Source organism: Ammodytes marinus, assembly GCF_949987685.1.
Source record: "Ammodytes marinus genome assembly, chromosome: 24".
NCBI classification, from domain to species: Eukaryota; Metazoa; Chordata; class Actinopteri; order Uranoscopiformes; family Ammodytidae; genus Ammodytes; species Ammodytes marinus.
Window position 1 is genome coordinate 6804668 of NC_137228.1, and position 19651 is coordinate 6824318.

The following is a 19651-nucleotide window of genomic DNA, read 5'->3' on the forward strand; positions in this document are numbered from 1 at the left end:
CCAATTGATTCAGGTAGAAAAACTTCTACCAACTACCAACATGTGATGATGATAACTGAAGATTGGCCTGATTTGCTGAGAGAGGTAGTTTTTTCTCAAATTGTGGCAGTGGGGTAAAGTGAGACAGTGTCTGTGCCCTCTTTTAATGAATCCATTATATTTGAGGTAGCAAGGAGACTAGTTTGAATAAGACAAAAGACAATGTGGGCTGGAGGTGGGGTTGATGGTTGAAGGGATGTCAGCAAGGGCATGGTTTGGCACGTATGTATGTGGGGGACAGGAGAGTTACCTTTAACATCAATAGACTCTAAGTAATACGTCTTTTTTCAATGAATGATCCCAATAAAACAAATGTAGAAAAGTATTAATCAAAGACTCAAAAGAGTGGGAAATGACAGCTGGGTCTAGTCCTGTGTTCTGAGTCCCAGGCTGTTCTAGCTGGTTCTGATTGTTCTTTGCTCTGACCCCCAGACACTAGCTGGCTCTAAAGGTCCTGTGTTCTGACCCCAGACTGTGTTTTAATCTAACTGGTTCTATCTGCCATTTGAATGTTAATTATTGAATATGAATTATATGGTGTATTTGATCAGAGTTACTTTCAAGTGTTTAGAAAATGTTTTTCTTAATTGACAAAACCCCATGATTCGGTTACTCGTCCGACATTAGTTTTGGAATATTTGGTTTTCAAGCTAGCTGTCAGGATTGTAACTGTTAAAACATTTGTTGTTATGTTAGTTTCAGAGTGGAAAAAGTAAGTGGATCAGTTTACCCCCTTGATTTCTCTTCACAAGACAACTTTGTTTAAAACAATCATTTTCACTGCCCTTTGTCATGAAAAATTCTGCTAATGCCCTTTTCTAGGAAACATCCTGAATTAATGGGAAATGTGTAAATTTGACTGATAAATCATTTTAGCTCCCTTAGAGGTAAGCAAATGTAAAAAGTGTCTCACATTACCCTGTTCCCCCCTACAGCATTTTTTTCATTTTACGAATACATTTAAGAACAAAATGTCTCATAAATCAGACCATTAACAAATCATTTCGTAATGACCTTCAGAATAGTGCTAAGAGTGACAATGCTTGTAACTGCATTGAAGAAGTTGAGATTTTTGGTATTGAAATATTTTTTTGGAGATAATGGCCATGAAAGATGGTTGTATAGCAAAGGTATACATATACGCATGTGGACAAACTTTAGTCAAATAAACACATAAATGTAAATTTTTATTTATACTAGATTCTACTAAATTCCAGTTCCAAAATACCAGTGGGTGCAAATGAACAGTGAGCGCCCTGGCATCAATCATTTCCCTATTGCACATGGTTTGATGTGGAATTCACAGTGCTATAATCCAGAGGTGAGCAGTTATACAGGGAGAGCCATTCACATGTCATGAAGAATGATGTACTAACTCTGTAAAAAGGACTAGCAATTCCCTCCAATCAAATTCCAAGCAGTACCAGAGCGCTAATCTAAATGTTACAGCCAGCAGGTGAGGGTTGGCATACAACTACCCGACGGAAACTGGCCTAGCAGAAATGATTTTTTTTTATACACAAATGACATGGCTTGTATAGACGCATTTGGCCAAAAGTCATGTCAAGTTCAAGGCTTAGTGCTTTTTACCAATGGACCTCTGTGTCTTGCTTTACAGCACTAGATGTTTGTATAAAGATGTGTTACACAAGTTTACATCTCCTTTAAAGCTATAGTGCGTAACTTTTCCATATATATGAATGTCGGTTACATTCAAGCCATTGCCAAACGAGTTGACACAAAAAGTTGATCAAGCCTATCAGCTCCACAAAACTCTCTGTATTTCTCAGTATGGCAGCGTTTACAAACTGGTGTCGCCCCTCCGACACTGGCGCAGGAGCTCAAAAAAATCCCAAGAAGCGCCCAAGAAGTGTTTCAGTTGTTGATTCTACTGCTAAGAAAGAAAAAAAACCTGGACGTACAGCAGAAGGTATAAAATCCATGCGCGATCATCGCAGGCTTACCTCACGTACTGTAGATGCGCCGGTAGTGTTGTTGTAATTACTCAGAATTCCTCATGGGGGAGGCGACAGAAGTTACGCACTATAGCTTTAAGACAAAAACAGTGTGAGCAGTGGTGTCTGTCTGCTGCTATCACCTCTGCTATGGTTTCTGAGCTCTTTGAGGGCCTTTGATTGTTAGCCAGTGTCTGGAGAGGGGCTGTTAGCTTTTAGCCGCTGATGGGTAGAGTAGAAAAATGGATGAAAAAAGGGTAGAAAGGAGAGAATAAAGAAGGGTGAATCAGTATTGAGGCTGTAATAGGAGACACACGGCATGGGGTCTGTCGCTCACTGTCTGAAGGAGGTGAAGGGGGGAAGATTACAGGAAGATGAATAGAGAAGGGTGAGTTGAGGGACAGGAGGCACTGAACATATTCTATACAGTATAACGCTGAAATCATGGCTGAAATGCTGCTTTAGCCTTGGAAGCTAAGTCTCAGGGCGCACTCACACTAGGCAAATTTGCCTGTTCCGTGCTCCAGCATGATTGCCCCCCCTCCTTGGTAGAAATGGAATATAGTATTTCTAAGTATGTTTTAATTAGTGCATGATCACTTAAAAATCAAAGTTGTTTCTTTACCACCTTAGAATGAGCCTTTTTTCTTTATCTACATAGGAGTGGGGCAAGTCGCCATGTTTCTACAGTAGCACAGAACGGACAAACTTAACGGCCTCACTCGTTTTTATATATAGATCATTTGATACTCTTCGGAATATGTCTCCGTGCTGCATCTTTCTGACACGCACACACACACACACTGAACACACACACACACCGAACACACACACACACACACACACACACACACACACACACACACACACACACACACAGTATGTCTCCTTCCAGACGCTGTTGGCAACATTCAGCACTGACACTAATGTATGCTGCTGCTTTGAAGATAGCTGAGCAATGGAAGTGGGAGGGAGGATTGGAAAGAAAGAGAGAGGAAATTGGTGAGGGTCTTACTGTGCTTTCTAGCAATCAATAAGGGAACAAATTAAGCAGTCGTTGATGACATGTTGAGCTTTAGCCTGTCAGTTAAAATAACTTTTAGCTGTGGACATTCAATGCTGAAGACATCTCTCTCTTTCTAAAAAAATCAACCTTCAACAGTGTGTTTACTCATTGAATTCACACACGTATCAGGACATTTTTTGAAAAGTAAAAACACATACACACACACACACGCAAATGTTGAACAGAATCAAAAAAGTCAATGAGGTGTCATGTAGGTCCCTTCAGTGCTGGTATATAGTCAAGGAAAGGCTGTCATATTTGTTTAAACTTCTCTGCTTTCACTGAAATCTCATAACTAAGTTTCTCCATATATAGATAAAGGAGCCTTTCCCAGATTTTTCTACAATGCCTAAACAGCCAGATTAGTAATATCGGAAACACAAAGTTAGTCACACTTAAACAAACTAAATTGTCAATAAAAAATTACATAATTCATGCTTATATACAAAAAAATAAATACTAAAACAAAAATCTGTAAAAGTTACATTATTACATTTTATGTAGGTTAGCCCTTTAAATGTAGCCTGGAAATCCAGACCCTGATATCTTGAACGATAGAGGGTCTGGCCACGATCAATAGTAATTTCCAACTCAAGGGGCGGCTCCTACTCGTGCATTTCAAATGCCACTGCACGCTAGCCTGGCATTCCCAGACCTGCCACTAGGCGCTGGCAAATTAAATTTGCTGCGCCTGTTGGTCTGGACACTCTCCATTGAAGCTTTTTCAGAAAGACCAGAAATCCGGGCTCGTGTTTCAATTGGTTCTATCTAATATGGGTGGGCCAGAGCCCTTTGTATGGTGCTCTGGGGCGGACGTAACTGGATGACGACAGTGACATGCATGCGACGTCGAAGCCGTGATAGTAAACATCAAAGATGGCTGCGGATATGTTATGTGAGTTTGAGACTGATTTGGCCTCGACCCTTTACGATTTGGAAGACGGCACTCAAATCTTTAATTGGCAAGTAAGTGGAATGTTCTGTTTTGCCCACCAACCACGGCAAAAGTTTAATTTAACAGTTTAACAGCTGTTCGCTAAACGAACAGGGCTTAATACGTCACCTTGTGCATCGCTCTGATTGGTTGTAGTGCTATCCAATTGCGTGCAGTGGCATTTGAAATGCACGAGTAGGAGCCGCCCCTTGAATTGGTAATTACTATTGATCGTGGCCAGACCCTGTATCGTTCAAGATATCAGGGTCTGGATTTCCAGGCTAACTGCACGCAGTTGGATAGCACTACAACCAATCAGAGCGATGCACAAGGTGACGTATTAAGCCCCGTTCGTTTAGCGAACAGCTGTTAAACTGTTAAATTAAACGTTTGCCATGGTTGGTCGGCAAAACAGAACATTCCACTTACTTGCTATTGAAAGATTTGAGTGCCGTCTTTCAAATCGTAAAGGGTCGAGGCCAAAGCAGTCTCAAACTCACACAACATATCCGCAGCCATCTTTGATGTTTACTATCACGGCTTCGACGTTGCATACACGTCACTGTCGTCATCCGGTTACATCCGCCCCAGAGCACCATACAAAGGGCTTTGGCCCGCCCATATTAGATAGAACCAATTGAAACGTGAGTCTGGATTTCTAGACTTTCTGAAAAAGCTTCAATGGAGAGTGTCCAGACCAACAGGCGCAGCAAATTTAATTTGCCAGCGCCTAGTGGCAGGTCTGGGAATGCCAGGCTACTTTAAATGGTTAATCCAGTTCCCACTGCATTTTGGAAATCCTTCTAGGCTTGAGGTTTAGAAGAATGAAGTAGCATTTAAAAAAAAGATCAGGTGGCCTTGAATGTGCATAATGTATTATTTTCCAAACATATACAATAATACAGCCTCGGTGAACTTTATGCAAACCTCCACAATCACACTGCAGATGACATTTTTTAATTTTTTTATAATGTGATGATTGAGTAAGAAATATAGGCTTTTAATTAGATTTGTTAACTGTATTCATTAGCGGTTTCCTTTACTAGCCTATCTCTCCAGCTTCTAGTCTTCAAGCTCAGCCAATGGTCTTATATGATTGGGTTCAATCTACTTATCCAAGTCTCAACAAGAAAGCAAGTGAGCATTTCTCCCCAAAATCTACAACTATTCCTTTAAACGTGAGGGTTGTTTCTATAAAGGTTCCCTTGAGCTGCCCTATAGCTTAAAGAGTGCTTCCCACTTGTACACAAAAACACTCTTAACCCTGTACGGTTGATAGTAATCAGATAAGGTGATTCTGCACTGTACCTAGGCCTCACTAGTGCACACACACACAAACACTCCCATTCAAGCTCTCACCTGTCGCACTCTTTACCTGCCACTGGGAACGGTGCCAACAACTGTCAATTATCCGTAAACCAATCCCCACAAGCGATTGACATGCCAGTATGAGCCGCGGATCGAGTTCAGTCTCTTGGGGGATCTGTGTGTTTGTTTGTGTGTGTGTGTGTGTGTGTGTGTGTGTGTGTGTGTGTGTGTGTGTGTGTGTGTGTGTGTGTGTGTGTGTGTGTGTGGGTGGAATCAACTGGCGACACTACTAAGCTCTGACTTCAAGCAGCTCAGGTTGACAAGAAGTTGATGGGTTGATAAAACGTGTGTGTGTGTGTGTGTGTGTGTGTGTGTGTATAGGTGTGTGTGGTATAGGCCTTGTTGACTGAGACTATGGGAACACATGGACACCGCTAATCCTTAAACTACCCATCGGGAGAAACCACCACATAAACTGTGCACGCACACACACACACACACACACACACACACACACACACACAGCATCTGTTTTTGTACAGTTAAAACTTGATTGATGGTTCAATGTACTACTGTAGGTGGCAGATGTAATATTTGAAGGGATCTCCTGTCATAAGATACATTTATTTCAATTATCAGTAAAAATAACCCATCAGAATTGGTGATTTGAATGAACCAATTTTGAATGACATAGGCTTTCTTACTGGCAAAAAGACAGACGGATGATCTTGCCGGAAGTGGTGCAGTTTGAAGCCATTCTGACTGGCTTTCTGTGACTTTGTCTGATTGATAGAGCCAAAGAAAATAGAGGGCTCTGTATTGGTTTTGTAAAGCCATGGAAATGAGCATTTTGCATAAAATGTGACCTCTGTAAAAAGGTTTACTGACAGGATGGAAGAGGTTTGGTAAAGAGGATCTCCACTCTTTATACTTTTTTTTGTTTTGCTTTGTACATCTTATCACACAGATTATTTCTTTCCTTATTGTTAGCACAATCGCTTTCTCAAAAAAGATGTTCTCAAAAACTCCCTGGAGTCGAAAGTTAAGCGGAATTCTGTAGCCCCCTCCCGACCCTGATAAAATAGCCAAGACGACCGAAATATATATTCTTTAAATAACCCATTTGATTTTTAGCTCAAGTATTTGTAAACAATCAAACGAAATAAAGAACAGGCATTGTTGTAAAATACCTGTCGAAAGTCTAAACAAAATGTGTGTTTAGGATATTATGTCAAATCATTGAATGTCACTTTTTGTTGTCTCTTGTTGTCCGTTAACCTAACGTTACACGCTTTATGTTTTGTTTATGGTCAACTTATTTCAGCGCTGTGTGCTCAGGCAAAAAATCATCCTTTTCAATACATCAGTGGATGACACCAGTCGTCTCTTAAAGTATATTATCCCAGCAGCCTGTTGTTGATGCTGCATGCGTTCATTTCTCGTAGTCCTTGGAAAAAAAACTCTCCGGAAGGTTCTAAAAAGTTCACCAAGTATACCACAGTTTCCCCAGACACACTTTCTGTTGTCAACAGAGAACAGCCACTCTCACAAGCACCCAAGGTCATAGGTGGAAATATAAAAATACAAACAAAGAAGAGAGAGCTGAGGGAGAGAGAGAGAGAGAGAGAATGAATGAATGCTAACAAAAGTGAATACAGTTTTCCAAGGCTGCTCAGATTGGATCAATTCAGCAGTGACTGAGGTAAACATGTATGGTGTAAGTGTAGGTGTGTGTGTGTGTATGTGTGCGTGCGTGTGTGTGTGTGTGTGTGTGTGTTTGTGTGTGCGCGTGTGTGCGCGTGTTTGTGTGTGTGTGAGTGCGTGTGTGTGCATGCGTGAGACTGTATCCGAGTGAATACAGTTACGAAGGCTATGTGTCTTCAAGCGAACCGAGGTAAATGAAAGAACGAGGTGGGGGGGGGGGGGGGGGGGGGGGGGGAATATGAATCCTTAGTCCCGAAGCCTAGTTGATTTCACACAAGGTTAGCCACTGAAACTGTACAAATATGACCAGCCAATGAAAAGCCAGGCAGACCCGACTAGACGAACAATGATATCGAGATCCTCTATTCTCTGGCTGGGTGTCCTTGCCTCTGCGTGTCTAGGTCTCCAACAGTATTACTTCTTTATTAAAAGTTGTCAAGAGATTCTACTTGGCATTCACTGGAGTGCTACAAAGATTTCGGATTGAGAGGGGTGTAACATTAGAATGGTACAGACAGGAGGGTTGTTGCACTATATTGTTGGGACCCTTGTGTCCAATGCAATGGAAATGCTTCTGCTCCATTCATAATGCAGAGGCCTTAGATCCAAGATTATGGACCAGGACTAAGACTGACTTTAAAAGGGTCTTGAAAGTTGTGAGGGATCAAGCACTAATATAGTATACTTTCTCCAATGCTACTCTTTGAATTCCTAAACTCCCAAAAAGTGTGTGTGTGTGTGTGTGTGTGTGTGTGTATGCGCGTGGAAAATACATTTGCCAATACCATTATGGTTCGGACAGAGGTCCTCTTGAATTCAATTCTATTGCCGTCTAGCTGTCTTCTCTCTCTGGTCCACCTCGCCTAATTATCCATGTAATGATACAACCCCGGGGGGAAAGGGGATCTCCCTGTCTCCCAGATAGAGACACACACACACACACACACACACACACACACACACACACACACACACACTGGACCTGTCCCATTCCCACAAAAGACCAAAAAGCCTCCCCCACAAACAGGCGATGGAAAGGAAACGAGTTTCATCCGCTAATTAGACTGGACCCCGCCTGGTATTCACAACCTGGCCATGGGAACACAATGTCATCTCAAGAACATTTAGAACAACTAATTTGAAACAATAATATGATAACATACTAACTTTCAAAACACAGTTCATGGTGTTACATTCCATTTGGCGTAGTAGCTGAAGTTCAACCTAGTCTTCCAGCAATCAGCAGGCCTTTGAACACTGGTGGCAGGTCAGGGCAATTTTGAGAGATGGATAGCCGCTACACTTATGGATAGAAACACTGCTTATTGGTACATTTACCATTGGCATGTTTGACAATAGCTGTATGGTGACACACTGTAGCTAAGGTTGGCCAATTCACTTTGTTAAAGAGATTACCAGGAACTTTTACATTTTCATGAAACAGTCTATTTTTTCCAACAGTTATCGTTAATGCCTTTGTTAAAGGTTCAGTAAGCGGAATGGTCAGTTTAGCGAACTTCCTGTCAGTGAGTGCAGTTAGCAGTCCCCTCCCTTTTCCCCACCTCACCACATTAATGCACTGCAGTCTTCAAGCAGCGCGTTATCTAGCATCATCTCAGATCCATAAGTGTGATAAAACATGATAAAAACCATCAAAACAGACATTGGGAAGGATTTTTACCTGCTCCTCCGTTGTAGGCGCATACACATTCACCCATCTATCGCTCTGCACGTGCACCGGCAGTGAGACAGGTGCCGGTTTGTAGCGTTCTCTCTTCTGATTGGTTATCAGTAGTGGGATCCCCAAAAAGTGTATTTGCCAATTACATGCAGAGCGAGTGACTGAGAGATTGGCTTTATGAAACGCGCACACTTAAGTGATCAGTGTATGAATAAAGAGCGATTTAACACTTATATTAACATAAATAAATCATTTACTTCACCTTTAAGGGGTCCGATCTCCCTGGTAACTTAGACAAAACGATTTACGGCAGGCAGACCAGAACATCCCGCGTTAACCCGGACGCTGTACTAAATCAAGAGTTTACTTTGCTTGATCCACCAAAACTGTGTCCTATTTCTTCTTTTTTTCTTTCGTTCTGTGTCAAATGAAGGGTAAGGCCCTTGCAGCAGCAGGAGAAAGATTTTGGCACATTTTCCGTATGCTAAAACATTCAAATCGTCATTTAAATGTGAAATGAAGCGGTGAACTGTTTTCATTCTGAAGATGGGTAGAGAGAGAGAGAGAGCTCCAGGTGCAATTCGGCAATAGGATTTATTTTAGCGATTTAAAACATCTAAGCGTGTGGCTTCATGTGTTTATTTTGTTTGTCGTTATTTCTTCTAAACCATCAAACTAGCCTGGAAATCTAAAACGATGTAAGACCCATGCATTTCAAAATACCACTGCACGCGATTGGATAGCACGACGACCAATCAGAGCAATGGACAAGGTAGACGTATTAAGCTCCGTTCGTTTAGCTAACAGCGGGGGCTAACCACCTTGTTAAAGTGAGAGTAAAAATCATCAATAAACTGTTGCTCCTTGAGAACAAAGGCACCATGTTTATAGGCACACAAATCTGTCCTTTAAAGCTTGTGCCATGATGTGATGGAAGCTAGATTCACTGTATTGATGGCTGCTAACCATTAGAAGCTAAAATTAGCATTGAGGTGTACACTGTATGCGCAATACAAACTATCTAATCATTCCAGTAAGCAGTACACACAATAACTTCAGTACAGACTTCCCTCACTTCACCACTTCTCAGTTGCATATGATTTGATTATTAGTGACAATAGCGTGACAACAGCAATGTTATCCAAAGGTACCCATTTGGACACTAAACTAACTGTGTGTGTGTGTGTGTGTGTGTGTGTGTGTGTTTGTGAGAGAAGACAGGCGACATTTATTGACCACGCTGTTCCACTGGATAAGAAGAGGCGTAAAATCAATCAACCTGATTGGTTTACAAGGAGGAGGAGAGCTAGAAGTCATAGAAGAGGGCTCAATATAAAACTTTAAGTATCGAAATTGAAATCCATTTTGACTGATATGCTAAGAATATCACTAATACCGTATGGGCCTAAGCAGCATTTTACATGTGTAGTTGGTATTTACTTAAAATATTTATGTATATCATTAAGTAGTTTTGTGCAGTTGTTCCCAACCTACCAATCGGGAAGGCTCACAATAGGAAAGAAAAAAGGGTTGGTAGGATGGCCTAGAGCAGGGGTCCCCAAACTACGGCCCGCGGCCCGCTTTTTATTGGCCCGCGGCCGATTTTAAAAAGATAATGTAATGTGGCCCTTTGAATTTTTTTTTTTTTTTTTTTTGCATTTCTTAGTTAACCCACTAGTGCAGGGGTGTCAAACACTGATTGATTGGCCCGTGGCACATTTTAAAAATATAATGTAATATGGCGCTTTTAATTTTTAAATAATTTAAATGCACTCATTATATTACAGAGAAATATGTCCCATAAAAGAAAATGAGCAACAAGCCCATCCCAGAGGACCCTGCATAATATTTTATTTTAAATTAATATTATTATGGAAAATCTAGCGTCCTTCTCCAATAGCTTCTAATTCATCTGACACAGTGTCTCCATTTTTTTTTCATACAAAATTCTTCAGATTTAGCCTCTTAATTTCCCTCTCAAAGTGCACCAGATTCATGCATTTCGCTTTAAAAACTTTAAAAAATCTCCCGGGGGGGCATATCCCCGGACCCCCCTAGGCGGGTCGGGACCTCGGCTGGATACTAGTTTCACCCTGCTGGACATTGGACGCAAAGGCAGAAAACACTGGGTGTATCATTGGCATATAAACAAGAGGGGAAATGTGTCTGTTTAATGTGCAAGGAAAGTGTTGCCGTGAAGAAGGATTACAATTTACGAAGACACTATGAAACTAAACATCAGAGCAGCTACATGTCCTGATAAATGTGTTATTTTTGCAAAGTGGCCCGGCCCTTCGTAGATTTTTCTGTATGTGGCCCTCAGTGAAAAAAGTTTGGGGACCCCTGGCCTAGAGTTTCAGAGTGTCCTCCCAGTAACCATGAGGTCTCTGGTTGGATCCCCGGCACCATCTCCACCATTGTGTCCTTGAGCAAGAAACTTCACCCCACAACTGCTCTAAGGGCGCTGTACTATGGCTGACCCTGCGCTCTGACCCCCTCCGAAGTGTTTTAACATGAGAGGGGATATGCGAAAAAGACAAATTTCAATGTAACTATTGACTAATAAAGTAACTTAACAGACAGAGATCTGCTACATACAACTGTAATCATTTTTCAGATTATTTTCTAAATCATTGATTTGAATTACATGTTGGAGAGTTGTACCTCTTTAAACAATGGTCATTGAAAGTACATTTCAAGAGGTTGAGAGGGGATAAAAAAATACTGAAAACTAAGTAAGCTATACGAATTAGAGTGAAGAATATAGCAAACTAGTGGTAACGGAATAAAGTAGGTTTTTTAAGAGAGGAAGATTGATCAGAAAAGGAAGAGCATGAATAGACTGTCTTTGTGGTAGTTCAGGCACATTTCAAAATGTCTGACTCACTGACTGTGTTTGTTGACTGGTGAGAGAGAGGGAGACCGTTGATAGCTGACAGCACTGCTCTGACCGACAGCAGGGACAAGAGTTCTGCCCAGGGCACTTGGACTTGGTTCAGCATAGAGAATGGTTGAGTCACTCTAATGAGATTAGTTGTGTGTGTGTGTGTGATGCGTTCTGTGTAACATATTTAGCCTCCGCCAATATTTAACAGAGCTACCCACCTCTCTGCTGTTCGCCTGTGGTTCTAGCTCACTTAAAAGCACTGTCTGGGGCCAGCTAAATGAACTAGCAATTATATATTAACATGAAACTCAAATGTACACAGTGCTACATGGCTTAATAATGGACACAGGTACAGATCAGTACAAAATCCTGAAAAAACTTTCCCAAAGCTATAATTTCACATCAGAACGAAAAACTTATTTTATATGCTTATCTATGTGCGTGTGTAATGTGGATATCTCTCAATAAAGTTAGCACCAAAACATGAAAGGCTTATTAATTAGCTTTATACGGCAAAATAATGTAGCATGAATGCTTTAAGGGATATTAAAATATATGTTGCTTGATGGAACTCAAAGAAAGATGTAACGTCTTAAAGGCCTACTTCACCGGTTGGAATATGAAGGTGTATTGAACTCGGAGATCCTATGTAGTATACATTTGCAAAAGAAAATTAAATTGGATCATCCTAGCCTGAGAAAATGCAGAAAGAGTGTTTTATGGTCTCACTGTCTAACCCTACATTTTCCTTACTGTGACATCACAGTAAAGGTACGAACACACTGCACATCGCCGCGCGGCGAGTTTCAATAGAAAGTCAATGTATTTCGAGCGCCGCCGCGCGAACCGGCGGCCGGCGGAGAGCGGATCACGCGGCGCGGCCAGGGGCGGCGCGGCGCGAATGGGGCGGCGCGGCCGCCGCAGAAGTTGAAAATATTGAACTTTTCGCCGCCGGCCGCGCCGCGATAGCCAATCACCGTTGAGCTCCTCCCGACGTCACTCGGGTGAGTCTGCTGAGCTACAAGACACGTGAAACCTGGCTGGCGGTGCAGTCGGGAAAGGAGGGATGAAGGGAAAAAAGAAGGAAAAGACAGACAGAGAGAGAGAGAGAGAGAGAGAGAGAGAGAGAGAGAGAGAGGGAGAAAGTTCCAACACATCGATAAAATGTATGACAGCAGTTTAATGAGACACCTTTTAGTAAAAGGAGCAAGGAATAGACTCACATTATAGAAGAGAGAAGGAGAGAAAGCCAGGGAAGATGTACTGCAGATGAGTGAATATGCAGAGACAATGCAAACTAAATACGACAACTGACACTTCCAAACATTTCCCTAAACATCTGAAAATCTGTTTGGGTTTTCTCTACATGTTGATATGGCGTGAGTGTGTATGCACGGCCATGGATACGTGCGTGTGTGTGTGTGGGCGCATGTGTGGGTGTGTGTGTTTACGAAGCTTGGGTGGCAGGTGGCGGGGAGAAATGTGTGAGAGGTGCAGTGAGACCAATACAAGGGCCGATGGCAGAGATGATGAAGGCAGAATACTTCAGAGACGCTCCCAACAAAAACAAATCAGTGAGGATGACGACGATGATGAGAGAGATGTAAATAGCGGGAAGAAACTGGGCGTGCACATTCAATGAGTCATCGGGCGGCGGGCGGCGGCGGACACAAATGAGACACAAATGAGCCAAAATGATCACGCGGCGCGGAACCTGCGATTCGCGCGGCCAACCGCCGCGCCGCGCTGTGCAGTGTGTTGGCACCTTAAGGGTCAGGATTAACAGGACAGCTGGGCCAAGGGAAGACTGAGGGAAGACTGAGGAAAGAAAAACCTCATTCATTATATTATAATAGTGATTTTATAATGATAGAACGCTGGTTCCGTATGGGTGAAGTATTCCTTTAAGCTTCATCATGCTACATAATGGTAGATAAAATATAGCTACAGCTACTAAGCTAGCTCACTTCATGTGGCTCGAAAACGCTTTACACAGCACAGCTTAAATACAGTACATAGCAAAATGTAAGAAATTCTCACAGGCCGTTAGCAGACGTTCTGCACAGGAGAATTGGCAAATTACACACAACCAATTAATGCAAAAGTAAATTGAACTTTTTTCAGTAGTTACACAACAAGTACCATCAATACCTCAAAAAAAGACAATAAAACTAATACATTTATTTATTTAGGTGTCATTTCGGCAATTTCTTAACCACATATCGTCCAAAATTTGACATTCAAAAAGCTCAGTAAAGTTTACCATAACACCCAGTACCACAAGTTATGAAACTTAGCAAACATATGTATAACATCAGTTCTCATAAAACGCTATATGGTAAGAAAAATATATATAATTTCGTTGTGGACCAGAATATCAGAAGCTCCAGCTCGCATGGGAGAAAATTGATTACTGAAATGGTGAAACAAGACACACTGATTCAGCAGTAAGGTTGGACGTAAATGTAAAATATATATTTTCTACTCTCTCTTCCTTGAAGTGTATATCATTGTTGTTTCTCAGTGCAACATTAAAAAAAACAAAAAACATAACAGTGCCATTTTTAATTATGGACTGAAGATAAAACAACATAATTATCACTCTCTTGTGACTAAAAACTAGTTTAACCTGATCCTGCCACTGTTATTTCAATGAGCACATTGGAATAATTTTTCGCTCTCTTTAGATTCGGTTCTTGGGTTTGCTGGCCACTCTCCAGGCCTGCTGTAGCCTACTCCTCCCCAATCGAAGCAGTTAGCCTGAAGAATCCATGAATCTTGTCCTATCACCAAGTTGATCAACATAGAAAGAAATGACCTGAGAATTACCACAAAATAGTTCAAATGAATGAATGAATGAATGAAAACCTTTATTTAACAAACTCGAAAGGCATTGAGGTTCCCCTCATTTACAACGCCGACGAGCGCACAACAAACACAACAACAACAATAACAACAGAGTGACAGAATAAAACAGAGAAACACAAAATCCTAGCAAGATAAAAAAGATCAAAAGAAATAAAGAATTACAATAAAAGAGCTTAAAAAATTAATTCAGTTAAAACAAATGCAGTGGTGATGGTGAAAATCAGAAATCATAGATTTAAAAGAAGAAAAAGTGGGGAGAATGGTCATATTGAAGTTGCTCTGAAGGGCATTCCAAGAGGTGGGGGCACTATAGCTAAAAGCAGTTGTTCCCAGCTTAGAATGCATTTTGGTTTCCTTTATCCAAATCATTATAGCATTATGGTTCCACATTAGATATCATAATGCTTTGTATTGCTTAAATGAAATATATTTGGTACCCTAATCAAATAAAATTCTCACTGAACCTTATACAAATTAACATTATTTTTTAATTAAAAAAACATATAATCTCTATGACCATTCTACACAACACCACATGCATAGACTCAGTTTTAGCTCACTTTAGCCTGAAATAGCAACATGCACTATGAATATGGAATATGCAAACATGTATTCACATACAGTTTAGTGTCTATAAACACAATTTATTTAGACAGATACGTGTGAAGATAGACAGCTCTAGGCTCATGCCAACGGTGATAATATAGCTAGCGCGCTAACCGCGGTGCTAATGCTAACATAGCTATGCTAGCAGGAGGCCGCGTCGCTAATATATATTACATTATTCTTACATACACAAAACGATATCTCACAAATACCTGTTAACTCACCAATTATTTCCTTTGGTCTACATTGGTCCATTTCATCACTGAATTTGGCCCACCTGATTGTGTTTACCTGCTCGATTTAAGCAATGCAGCTCAGGGTTCACAAACTTTTGCACATACAAAAGTTGGCAAATCATTTGTTTTATCTGTTTTAACAATTGATTTCCAGAAAAGAAAACATTTGAATTGATAAACAAACATCTGTTATTTCATATTAAAAAAATACTGGTATTGTTAAAAAATTATGAATAATGGTTAAACTAAATACAATTCCAAAATTCTCAAGGGGTTCACATACGTACTTTCGAGCAGCACTGTATGAACAGAAGAAATAAAGTGTGTGTGTGTGTGTGTGTGTGTGTGTGTGGTTGTGAGTCATAAACAATTGGTGGCAAATAACAGCAATTTCAAAAGCTAATTGGTAGATTTCACGTGTGGATGCCCCCATCACCTCCCTCCATTTAATGCTGGGAAAAGAGACACACGTTGACATTCCAACAGGACGGGGGGGGGGAGGTCTAGTTTTGAGTGTCAGCCTACTCACTCCAGATTCACACTCACTGTTAGAAGAAAATTTTACAAGGCAAAATGTCCTCACTTTCCAAAAAAAGTCCTGCTTTTACAATTGCACACACACACACACACACACACACACACACACACACACACACACACACACACACACACACACACACACACACACACACTTGTTACTGTACTGTAGGTGTCAAAATAAAGTTAAACTTTAAACGCTGAGTTGGTTATCAAATTCAATTAATGGATTCCTAAAAAAGAAATCTGAATTTCCAGGTCAATTCCAGCTCTAAATGTGATTAAAATGTAAACCTGTATGTGAAAATATTGTAATCATTTGGATTCAGAGGTCGTGTGCTATTTCTGTATACAGTTGAAAAGGAGTGTGTCTTTCTGCAGATATTTAGCTTATTTTCTAAGTAAAAAGTAGGCCCTAGTCCTATTTCTAGATGATTTAAAATCCAAACTGTTTGATGTCACAACAGGGACAATACAGTAGGTACATGTTTCTTGTCCTGGCTCAAAGCAAAACATGTCCATCTCAAATCAATCTAAAACTCAAACTATATTCACACATCTTATCAAATACTTGAAAGAAGTAGAGACGGACAGCCACTGAACTGTTGAATCTGAATCTGAATCTATAATGAGTTCCCTTTAACCCTTGTGTGTGTGTGTGTGTGTGTGTGTGTGTGTGTGTGTGTGTGTGTGTGTGTGTGTGTGTGTGTGTGTGTGTGTGCAAAGTTGGAATAAAAATACAGTATATCAGAATATTTCTGGAATATATCAATAAATGGATATTGTTAAAAATATTTTTTCAGCTTACTGTCTATTTCCATCACAGGAGAAAACAGCACAATAAACATAAGGTATGAAGTCAGTTTTGACAATATTATTTGGTGGTTGTGTTTTGTCCTTCTTTACCACTGTGAAGACACAGGTCACCTTTTGATTTAATTCGTTGCTTTAAAACACATCCGTGGAGGGGTTTTCCTCGGAATGAGGCACGATTTATTGTATGATCAAACTGGGCAGCGTGACGCACGTCACTGCTCCCACACACACGCACACATACGCAGGAGTGGCAGCAGTTGCTTTAAAGAGAGAAATAGCCTACAGGTGTATCTTGGCGTTTGCAGGTTAATGCGTTTTACTTAGGTTGTCTTCTCTACCGGAAGTATTTAATGTATGTAAATGTGTCTAGTTTTATATTGAAAGGATTAACCGGGAGTATTATGTGATTGCGTCTGGCTTTATACACGGTTGTAGTTACGGTATGTGGCCACAGGGAGGCGACAACGTCCGGTCTTTGGTAAAGTAGGAGGGGGTGTCGGGGAAAGAGGAGACCCCTCCTAGTCATCTTACTACCTCCTAATCCTCATCCTAGGAGGATGAGTCATCTACCTGCTGCTGCTGCTGCTGCTGCTGCTGCTGCTGCTGCTGCATCAGGAGGAGGTCACCTACTACTTTACCAAGAGCCCTCCTATTCCAACTCATCCTCCTACTCTATCCCTTCCCACCTCTAACCCCCTGCTCTCCTATTCCTCCATTTATCCGGGCACCTGTAACAAACGGGATTCGAACCTGCCACCTTTGGCAGTTGACCACCACGTGTCATGAATTCACCCACTACGCCACAAGCATTGCCACAGCGAAGCCCTTTCTCCAGGCGCTTTTAACTTTTTCTTTTAGGTGGTGTACTTTAAAATCCACAGAGAGACCAGGGCAACATGATCTCAGACAGAATTTGAACCTACCAACTTCAGCAGTTGACTACAACCTGCAACTAATTTACCCATCACGCCACAAGCATTGCCACACTGGAAGTATTTCTCCTAGCGCTTTTGTCTTTGCTCTGGATGACAAGGCCTCCTCCCCCTCACCTCCAGCAACGCAGTGAGCGAGCACGTGTGTCAGAGCCGACCTCTGACACATCGAGACCTGTTCTCCAGGCGCTTTAAACTTTTTCTTGGGGTGTTGAACTTCAAAATTCCCAGGCAGAGAAAGACTTGGATTCGAACCAGTCACCATGAGGTTATATCGCTCCATGGCACTGAAAGGACGATCTGCGCCACCAAGGCCTTTCACACATGAACCCTTTAACCGGACGCTCTTATCTCTGTGCTTTGGATTTGAACACACAACCTCTGGGTCTCCAGGGCTTCCGCCATCAGACTGAGCTAGTTCTCAGTCCACACAAGATAGCTTTCTCCGTGTGCTTTTATCTCTGTGCTTAGGATATTGCAGTTGAAAAATGTCCACATTGCCAGAATGGGATTTGAACACACAACCTCTGAGATTCGAACACACAACCTCTGAGATTCAAACCTCCCATTCAAAAGTGTCACTGATTTTAACCCACCAGGCCACATGCTAGGACCTTTCTGGCAGCATTGGGAAAGGGTGCACAGTTACTAGAAATGGCCATATTAAGTGAAGGGGAAAATATTTATATGAAACATTGTGTAGTTTGCAGGGTCTAAACTGGTCCAAATGGAAAACTATGACTATGGATAAACTAACCATTAATATATTCAACAAATGTAATCAATAAATAATACCCCTTAAATAATTTGACTAATTTCATCCAGCTTGGCACCAACAGACTCTCCAAAAGTACACATGGAACGGCCTTCGCCTGATGCAAGATGAAAAGTATCCCTTGTCGTAGGATGACAATGAAGACATCGCTGGAAAGGTCTTGACCAGTGGAGTACAAATATGCCACTGTGAACTTTGTGGGTGGTGCCTACGCCACGGGGACATACAATTTTCAATAATATTTTTATTTAGTTGCATAATAATTCTGCATACTAATAGTAGCCTAATAATTGTGCACATATACAGGTGAAACTCAAAAAATTAGAATATCGTGCAAAAGTTCATTTATTTCAGTAATTCAACCTAAATGGTGAAACTAATATATTATATATACTCATTACATGCAAAGTGAGATATGTGAAGCCTTTATTTGTTATAATTGTGATTATTATGGCTTACAGCTTATGAAAACCCCAAATTCAAAATCTCAGAAAATTAGAATATTACATCAAATCAATAAAAAAAATATTTTAAATACAGAAATGTCGGCCCTCTAGAAAGTATAATCATGCATATGTACTAAGTACTTGGTTTGGGCCCCTTTTGCACAAATTATTGCCTCAATGCTGGGTGGCATGGATGCTATCAGCCTGTGGCACTGCTGAGGTGTTATGGAAGCCCAGGTTGCTTTGATAGAGGCCTTCAGCTCGTCTGTATTGTTGGGTCTGGTGTGTCTCATCTGCCTCTTGACAATACTCCATAGTTTCTCTATTGGGTTCAGGTCAGGAGAGTTGTCTGGCCAATTAACACAGTAATACCATGGTCAGTCAACCAGTTACTTGTGGTTTTGGCACTGTGGACAGGTGTCAAGTCTTGCTGGAAAAAGTAATTCAGCATCTCCATAAAGCTTGTCAACAGACAGGAGCATGAAGTGCTCTAAAATCTCCTGGTAGACAGCTGTGGTGACTTTGGACTTGATAACACAGTAGACCAACACCATCAGATGACATGGTGCCTCAAATCATCACTGACTGTTGAAACTTGACACTGGTCTTCAATCACCTTGGATTGTGTGCCTCTCCACTCTTCCTCTAGACTGTGGAACCTTGATTTCCAAATGAAACGCAACATTTAATTTGGATCAGTGATGATTTGAGGTATCATGTCATCTGCTGCTGTTAGTCCACTGTGTTATCAAGTCCAAAGTCACCACAGCCATCAATCAGAAGATTTTTGAGCACTTCATGCTTCTGTCTGTTGACAAGCTTTATGGTGATGACAATTTCCATTTCCAGCTAGACTTGGCA